This window comes from Camelus ferus, chromosome 2 (assembly GCF_009834535.1).
Source record: "Camelus ferus isolate YT-003-E chromosome 2, BCGSAC_Cfer_1.0, whole genome shotgun sequence".
Classification (NCBI taxonomy): domain Eukaryota; kingdom Metazoa; phylum Chordata; class Mammalia; order Artiodactyla; family Camelidae; genus Camelus; species Camelus ferus.
This window is the reverse complement of record NC_045697.1, coordinates 102,169,583-102,177,983: the sequence shown is the minus strand read 5'-3', so window position 1 is coordinate 102,177,983 and position 8,401 is coordinate 102,169,583. Positions and strand designations below refer to the sequence as shown.

Sequence of the window (8,401 nt, the reverse complement as noted above, 5' to 3'; positions counted from 1 at the left end):
TCAATAGAAATAAAAGATTGAACCAAGAGAGAAGATGAGACAAGCTTTGTCTCCAAAGTAATTTACAAGTCAAAAACAGTAAGCGATTAGAGTGACTGTCTCATCTCTACCAAAGCAAGAGAGGTCAGAGAATAACTAAAATATGAATGGCTTTAACCTCCCTGAACTTGTCCTCAATTTCTCTGTACTTCTATCAATGGACTTTTCACATTTAAATTTAATGTTTGTGGGAAGAATGGATCTTCACTCTTAACATTTTTACAATTAAATCATCATAAGATCATAGTAAAGAAATCTTACCGATGAGGCCAACATGACCCTATGAATGGTTCACTTTGAATTTCTTAAACTTTTGGACTGGAGCAGGGAGTTAGGAGCAAAGCTGATTAGAAAATATGTTTGTGTAGGTGTGAGCAAAGGGTCTACACCTGGAAGAAAATGATGGTGGCAGGGGAGAGACATGCGAAGGGAGAACGTGGGGAGGCAAGGAAGGACGCGGTGAGAGGGGTACTTTAGTGATATCCATAATAGTATCTGAGGGAGAACTTCCGATTTATTAGAAACATTTGTCTTAGCAAATGTCACAAATTTCACACAAGAAACTCCTAAGAGCCTAAGGTCATTTAAGCAAAGATCAGTACAAAACTCTACCCAACATCATGCATAGACCTTTCACTGTGTCAACCCACTTCTAACATGTTTGCGCCCTCAGCTGTATTTAGCTGGAATACGTCCACTGGCAACTGATAAAGAGATTTTCAGTCTCCAGCCTTAAACAAGTCCTCTGATTCTCACAGCGCTGGTACACAATTTCTTGCGTGTACTATGACCTGAGTTCCATCCCCGCCTTAACAGTGATTCACTAAGAGCAGGGACTTCCATTCACTTTTGTAATTCCTACGAGGCTCTGCAAAACCTGCTTCTTACTTCATGAAGCTTTTCTTCACATTTAACATGACATTATACAGTGATGTCATAAAGCTTTCACGTGGCATGGGATGGAAAGAGAATCAATTCTGGAGCCAGAGTCTGAACCCTTGCTTATTTATTCACATAACTGCAGTTTCCTTATCTGTAATATGAGGATGAGAATAACTACCTTGTGAAAATGTCTTGAGATTTATTCGAAATGAGGTATGAGGGGTGCCCAGCACCAAGAGAGTGTTTGAAAAATGGAAGCTCTGATTAATATCACCTGTGACAGTCTTCTTCCTTGCTATCAGCAAGGCAGCAGAGTTCTGTAGCCAATCTGCTTTAAACATTCTGTGGAAATGTTTAGACTTTAAAGTAAAGGCTGTTCCTAGGTTTCTTTCTGCCATCTCATGTTTTGTTGTGCAAAGCAGAAAAGCCAATATTCCTTATCTTTTGTACCTGGAATATTACAATATGCTTTTTCACTAAGTAGATGTACAAAAAAAGTCAGTTCCTTTTCAACATTTCAGTTCTCATTAGTAGCTTTCAAATGTCCTTGAGATTAAACTGGAAAAGCAAGTCTGTTCTGAAGACAATACGGTTAGAAAAATTTGATCTCAATGACAAAAGGAAGTAATCTACTGATTTTCATCCTTTTTTTTTTTTTTAAATATCCAACACAATGACTCATTGTGGGTACTTGTAGTTTGAAAAAGGCCCACCCCTTTCATAATTCTGACTTGCCCTCTTTCCTCTCAGACAATTAGTTAGCAAACATTTTGGAGATTCGGGGTGTTATAAAAGAAATTCTTGCCATTTGTACTTAACAGCTAATAATGGAACCAATGTACAAATTAAGTATCGTGTAACTTTTAAGTGCCAGCTAAGAAGTATACAATCTACTGGAGAAATTTTCTTTAAAGTAAGACATCACTTTTTTTTTTCAATATCAAACACTTTTAACCAACAGAAGTAATATAGCCTCTCTTCAGAATCACTAATTCCACTGACTTTTAAACCCAGAAAGTTTTGACCATTCTATGACATCTTCTCTTCAAAAAGTTTTTCTCTAATTCCAGGTGCTTTCTGGAGTCATAAACCTTCCGAGACTGTCTCTTCTACTTAAGTGGTGTGGCTGTGATTGTAACAATTGTCTCATATTGTTGCCTGTATAAGTGTAGATATCAGCATTATGCCTTCGATTTTACTGTCTTAGCAGAAACAAGGTTGAAATTTTCTTTTTTATTACTACAGCACCATAGGACAATTATGCATTCAATGAGTACTTTACTATTTAAATTTATTTTAAGCACAAATATCATGGATAATGATATGTTAATATGACATTTATTGAGCAATTACCACATGTCAGACATTGTTTTAAATGCTTTATCTTCACAAAACTCTTAAAAGGTAGGTACTAGTTTATTCTTATATTAAGCTGAAGAAACTAACGGACGGAGGGAATAAATGGCATTCCCAGCAGAATTCAGCATGTGAGTGGTAGAGGAAGTCTGGACCCAGGGGACCAGCCCTGGAGTCCATTTTCCTAACTATGCAATGCTGCCTCTTAGGACTACTACTTCTGGAAACCGTGAGAATCCTGCTTCAGGTGAACTCTCTCTAGGGAAGACAGATAAAAGATTTGTTTTAATCTGATTGAAGGCATCAGAGAATTATCAAGGCAGTGATGACTTAAGGATCCAAAGTCCCAAAAAGAAAAGAGGCTCTGAAATCTGAGACCTATGTTCAACATGATGTTTTCCCTCCATGCATTTGCCAATCCCAAAGTAGGATGTGAAATGCTAAGAAACTAAGCAGAACTTGTTGGTCTCCTGGGATCAGAGGTACAAACATTGCAATTCAAGACCCATCAAAGAGGGCCCTGGTCAACACAGGCTTTCTGTTATAGTCCCCAATTTATAGCCTAAGAGTAGGACAAACCAGAAGTAGACAAACCCTGACAAAGACTGATGGTTTGCTTTGCATCATCTCAACCCCAGATAAACTGAAGGTTATCTTCCTCACCTTAATTACCTGATAAACACTAATGTAAATCTTTTCTAGAGGACAATAACAAAATGCAGATCCTCAAATTATCTTCATGATTTTCACACACAATGCCCAACACTTAGTATTAAGAATAACCAGGTGTACAAAAAAGATAGAAAAGGATTGAAGACCCAGACAAAAGCAAAACATAGATACGAGGCCATTGGAGATCTAGATATTAGAGTTCTCAGAAGACTTTAAAATAACTCTGACTGACTTATTCAAGAAGTCACATAACAAGATGGAGACTTTCAGAAGAGATCTTTAATATATATTTTTAAAATCAAATGGAAATTTCAGAACTAAAAAAGTAATTAACTGAAATGATTAACTTGATAGAAAGGTTTAGTAGCATATTAGCCTCAGCTGAATAGAGAAAACAGAAAACTGGAGGGTAGACAAAAAGAAAATACTCGGACTGGAGTGCAGAGAGGCCAAAGTATGCAAGATGCAGGAAGGAATATAAGGAGCAGACAGCACACAGAGAAAACATCTCACGTACGTATAGCAGGAATCCTCGGAGGACTGGAGAGTGATAATGGGCAGAATTAATACTTAAATAGATAAAGGCTGAGAATTTTTTCAAAACTCTCAAGAGACATCAAGCCACACTTTCATGAAGTGCTATATCCACAAGAAGAAAAAATGCAATTATAAAAAAAATGAGAAACAAGAAGAAAAGTCTTAATAGTAGTCAGCAGGGGAAAAAAATACACTACCTCTTACATGATCCTCATGCCAGTCAGGTACAAACTTGACATACTCTTCGATATCAGTATATACTTAAATCTGAATAATGTCTGGTTTATTTATTAGTTATTGTAATGCGTAGTCTCTGATACTCTCCATAACCATTTCTCTTGCACTAAAGCCTCTGGGTTTTTTTCTTCTGTATAGAAACTAACTCTAGGTTAACACATAAGGATTTTTTTTTGATGGAATAAATAATGTTGCAATAGCAGATCACTCAAACATGATTGTGTACATAGGTATTATCATATGCTTTTATATGAGCAAAGAGGCAGCCTTTCAGAACTAGTCCTAATTTATCTTCTCAAAATGTAAAATATGTCATGTTGAAATTTGTATAATACAGAAGAGGAAAGATAAAGAGACCATCATAACTATATTTTATAGGTTTATCTGCAAGGTAATATATTACTTATGTGCAAAAGACATAGCAGGTCCTGAAAATAGAAAATAAATCCAATTATGGGAAAAATAAATATAGTTAAATTTTTGTACCCTAGGTTATGATTATTAAATTTTACCAATATATGTATTATTTCCCAGTAACTTTTTTATGCTTGAAAAGAAATTAACAATAAAGAAGAAGATTTCTTCTTCAATCTGCACTTACAAGGTTAAAGAATAGGGGACCTTAAAATTGACAACTGGCTGAGTGGTCTTGAGTGAGATAAGAATGGTATAAAATGGTTGTGCACTGGGATCACAGCCAGGGAAGGAGTGAGAAGGAACGGAATGGGGCTAAGCTGGGAGTGACTGTGACATTAAACATGCACACAGACCTAAGAAGAAGCACTGGAAAGTGATATGGACCATCTAGCAGATGGAAAGCAGGCTAGCCTGGATGCACTGGGAGGCCCCATAATAAACATAAAGCCAACACAAGGACAGCTGGAGAGAGAGAGACAGTGAGGAAGCCTAGGTCCTGATGAGCTCTGAATCCAGCTATGTCTAAGCCAACACCATCCCTTCTTAGTAATGTGAGTTAAGCAATCAACTTTTTGCTTAAGCTAGTTTTGTATCGGGGTTTTCATCATTTATAATAGAAAGAGTCTTAGCTGACTAACAGAATATTAAAATAGATGATTAGACTGACACCCTAAACCAACAAAGACCATAATCTGGGCTGACGTATGAGGCTTCAAACAGAATTTGCAAAGGAGACACCTTAAGATTACACGATTCTAAAGCTCTCAATGACAGCCAAGGGATAAAAGTGTGAGGAGGTGATTAAAGAGAATGGAGTGTAGAAAAGAGCTGTGGGCATGTCATCAACCCGACTCCTAAGGAGAAGGGGTGGGGAGTCTCTCCCTCCACTTCAAGTCAAGAGCTCCAGAGGGTCTTGAGAGAGCTGGGATATGCCCTCGGAACATTACAGAAGTCTGACTCTCCCTTGGGAAATCCAAACAACAGATGCCCCCAGTCCTGCTCGGACAGTGCAGCAAGGAGAGGCAGTGAAGTGGGGACGACAAACATTCCTAGAGTTGGTGGGGAGGGGGCAATGGGAGAATAGTAGGTGAGGGCAAGTTTTGCAGAAGCCACAAAAGCACCTCCAAGAAAAAGATCCAAAGAGAAATCTCTGCCAAGAGTAGAATGCTTGGCCACTGCGAAGATGCTGGTCTAGTCAGAACTCTCCTACTCCCTTACCTAATTTTTCCCTGCCCGTGTTCCAGTGCGAGAGGGGTCAGAAATACTGGGCAGCAAGATGGAGGAAGAGGAGTAAAGCTCGAGGTGGGGTGGGGGAAAGGAGCTGACGGTCCCTTTTTCCTGATCCTAGGTGGGAGGAAGAGTAAAACCACCAATTTAAAATCAGAATAGAAATTTTGATTATTGCACTGGTATCGAAATTTTAACTACTAACTGGAGGACAGTTTGTATTATCTAATAGTGACCAGAAAGGTAATGGCGTCTACCCAGATTTTGACAGAGGAACAGTGGAAGAACCAGTTTCATAGAATACACTTTAAAGGATACAGGAGAAATAACCAACCTTATTTTTAATTGTATCCTGTGAGTCTTGGTCATTCAATATGACCATTTTACTGACAGAATTATTAACGTGGCAAAGCCATTTGTTGATGAAAAGCAGATAAGGCATAATGAAAAAAAAAACCACATACATTGTCAGTTACTCTGTAAATTGACTCAGAAACAGTAGAAAAATGTATCTCCAAATTTACAAATTTGCCCATACATTTTGTTTCAGTATGTCCATTTTGAAGAAAGTACTCCAATAAAAAAAAAAACTCAACCATAAAAAAGAATGGAATAATGCCATTCGCAGCAACATGGATAGACCTAGAGATTACCATACTAGTGAAGCAAAGTAAGTTAGACAGAAAAAGACAAATGTATCATATGATATCATTTATATGTGGAATCTAAAAACAAGACTATACAAATGAACTTATTTACAAAACAGAAAGAGACTCACAGACACAGAAAACAAACATACAGTTACCAAAGGGGAAAAGGAGGAGGGATAAATTAAGAGTTTGAGATTAACAGATATACACTACTATATATAACATAGATAAACAACGAGGCCCTACTGTATAGCATGGGGAACTATATTCAATATCTTAGTAATAACCTATAATGAAAAATAATCTGAAAAAATATATATGTATAACTTTGCTGTACACTTGAACCTAACACAACACTGTAAATCAATCATACTTCAATAAATAAACCAAAAAAAAGAGGAATCCATAATTTATTATTTTATAATTTATTTTATATACTCACAGCAGTGGCTAATAACAGAAAGAAAAAAGAAACTAAATGTCCAACAACTCAATATTGTCTATGTGTCAGTTATAATTTACTTGTTAATATAGTAACAAAATAGACTGTCACATAGTCATGAAAAATTACAAGTATGTGGACTTTGTTCAACATGTCAAAATGTGTGTATAAATTACTTTTAAGTTAAAAGGTAGAAAACATAGCATGTTTAAACTAAACAAAAGTATAAGTACATAAATTAACAAGTTCAGAAAAAAATAGGCAGCAACGTTAAATAGTTTCTTCCCTCTTCTTGTTGATTAAGAACCAATGCCGCTAATTTAAAATGAAGTGGTACCAACACTACAGGTTCCTGCTGAGTATCTCTAAGCTAGAGCTCAATTTCAAAACTGAACACCAGAGACATTTTGGTACACATTCATTATCCATATCTCATGAAACAGGTTTTTGGGGTGTGTTCAAAATGTACCATAACTGTAAAAACAGTCCTTGAAAGCTGAAGGATAAATGCTTCAAAGAAAAGGCAAAACAGAAAGACTTCTATTTCCCAATTCATCAGTAACTTAGCCTTTACACCTCAGGAGGAAGGTGATCTTATTTTTTTAATATGCTGTAGTCTTAAAAACTTTTTTTTTTCACATTAAGACATATTACCAGTTTGTTGTAATGTTAGCAGCAGGTGTGTGTATGACCTTTCATCAGCTCAACAAATTTTATATCATTCAAATCTTAGTTTAAAAGAATCAGGCTAATTTTCCCTCTTAGAAACAACAGCAATGTCCCCCAGCAGCAGAAAGCAGAAAGTTGGGCGTCTTCAAACAAATCTGCTCCAGAACAGTGTTTATTTCTAGGTATCTAATGGCTACCTTGTATAGCAGTGATCATGGTTCTCACAGAGGCTTATAAAGAAAACCCAAAAGGAAAGCAAATGAAGCCCTCATCTCTCTCCTGGAACAAAAGGTATAGGAGTTTCCACTGTCCATTCCTCCTGAGATGTATTAGTTCCTGTTCACATCTAAAGCTAAACATGATCTCCTAAGAAGTAATAACCATGTAATAATTTTTAAAACCCTTTAATAATTTATTTTGATCTACTTACCTCGAGGTTTTCACAAAACTTCCAATATACTGGAGGCACCCGTTCCCAGCGTTCTTCCCTTCCTCCTGTGTAAAACAGCTAGATGGCATGACGCTCCAGCATCCTGTGATTTGTCTCCATTCTCTTTCCGGTGTGCCAAGAGTGTCAAGGCCATGACAGAGCATCTTCACAAGCTCAGTCCTTCATTGTGCCTAGAACAGAGCCCACCAAAATGACACGTTATGACATAGATGCCTCGTACCTCTTCTTGAAATCAAAACTAGAACAGATCAGGAGCTCACGTATTTTTTTTCCTCAAGAATTCTACAGGGAGAAAGGGAAGTGAAAATAGTACTGTTTCCTGGTAGTTTAAAAACATCTCTTAAAGCAAAGTGATCAATGTTGATTGATAAAAATGGCTTTTCCCACAATTCCTCTACCAGGAATGGAAAATGAACTTGAATCCTAACTCTTTCTTTTGGTTTCTGACCCCATGGATAGCCCTCTTCTTGTGACTAGATGCATCTCTGTATCCTCAGGCCCTGATGTCATCATGATTCCAAACCAACCTAGCCTGTTCGCTGCCACCCATCTGAGTTTGAGTATTGTCACTGCTTGAGATTACTGCCACATTAGCCCATCCACTTGATCATACATGGTATTAATTAGTGCAGCTTAAGACCCAAAGTGTAATGATGCTAACACACAGGAAGTGTATTTATTACTCAGGTAATGGTACAGAAATACTCCAGGTCTGTGGGGGAACAGAGCTTATCCTTCACACAGTCATTCTGAAACGGAGCAGGACTCTACGGGGCCTTCCCAGGACGGACCCTCCCACCTCCACCATGTCCTCCACCTGAC

General features: G+C 37.4%; 1 long non-coding RNA gene across 1 annotated transcript in view; it reads right to left on the bottom strand.

The window, feature by feature from the left end:
* Positions 1-7,787, bottom strand: part of LOC116658724 — an 80,437-nt gene extending 72,650 nt beyond the window's left edge. The window contains exon 1 of the long non-coding RNA XR_004314009.1: positions 7,559-7,787. This is a non-coding gene — a long non-coding RNA (uncharacterized LOC116658724). The remainder of the gene's footprint in view (positions 1-7,558) is intronic.
* Positions 7,788-8,401: the final 614 nt, after the last annotated feature.